The following is a 1,086-nucleotide window of genomic DNA, read 5'->3' on the forward strand; positions in this document are numbered from 1 at the left end:
TTGCTTCCTAAGTGGACAGTTTGATTTCACAGAAGTGTGATTGACTTGGAGTTACATTGTGTTGTTTAAGTGTTCCCTTTATTTTTTTGAGCAGGCATGGGATGTTTGTTTTGTATTTTTCTATAATTTAATGGTGCGGTTTATYTATTTGTACCAAAACTATTAACTTGGTTCCTATGACTTCATATTGCCATATGCAGTGTGTATAATGTGTCAGCTGTGTCTCCCAGGATGGTCCATACATCACAGCAGAGGAGGCTGTGGCCATCTACACCACCACGGTCCACTGGCTGGAGAGCAGACGCTTCTCCCCCATCCCCTTCCCCCCACTGTCCTACAAACATGACACCAAACTGCTCATCCTGGCCCTGGAGAGGCTCAAAGAGGCCTACAGGTAACACACACCAACTCCCTGTAGCCTCCTGTTAGGGAACATGTACTGTAATAAGATGGCTTTAGATCCTTTCTGCTGAGGTATCTTGCAGTGATTTGACCGTGTGGTTGTTTTCTCTTTCCAGTGTGAAGTCCAGGCTGAACCAGTCCCAGAGAGAGGAGTTGGGGCTGATAGAGCAGGCCTATGACAACCCTCACGAGGCCCTGTCCAGAATCAAACGGCACCTGCTCACACAGAGAGCCTTCAAAGAGGTTAGTCCCAGGACCAACTCTAAATACACACTGGGCTTTTTGCGTAAGTCACCCTCTAAATTTCATCCCATTTCGTCTAACTATATGGAGATGATTTGAACTTTCAGTTGACCAAGTTAACTGTCTTAAGACCCAAATCTATCTCGCTTCTATGAACTTAGCCACTCACCCATTCCACTCCAATCGCTCTCCTCCCCCCTCTCTAGGTGGGCATAGAGTTCATGGACCTGTACAGCCACCTGGTGCCTGTGTATGACGTGGAGCCCCTGGAGAAGATCACAGATGCCTACCTTGACCAGTACCTGTGGTATGAGGCTGACAAACGACGTCTCTTCCCCCCCTGGATCAAACCAGCTGACACAGAGCCTCCTCCACTCCTCGTCTACAAGGAACAGTCACATATATTTAACTAGGAAAAACAGTAAAACAACTTAGATGAGT

At 47.0% G+C, this 1,086-nt stretch overlaps 1 pseudogene; it reads left to right on the forward strand.

The window, feature by feature from the left end:
• Positions 1–1,086, forward strand: part of LOC111982644 (pre-mRNA-processing-splicing factor 8-like) — a 38,703-nt pseudogene that overhangs the window by 12,699 nt on the left and 24,918 nt on the right.

Source organism: Salvelinus sp. IW2-2015, linkage group LG22 (genome assembly GCF_002910315.2).
Source record: "Salvelinus sp. IW2-2015 linkage group LG22, ASM291031v2, whole genome shotgun sequence".
In the NCBI taxonomy this organism is placed as follows: domain Eukaryota; kingdom Metazoa; phylum Chordata; class Actinopteri; order Salmoniformes; family Salmonidae; genus Salvelinus; species Salvelinus sp. IW2-2015.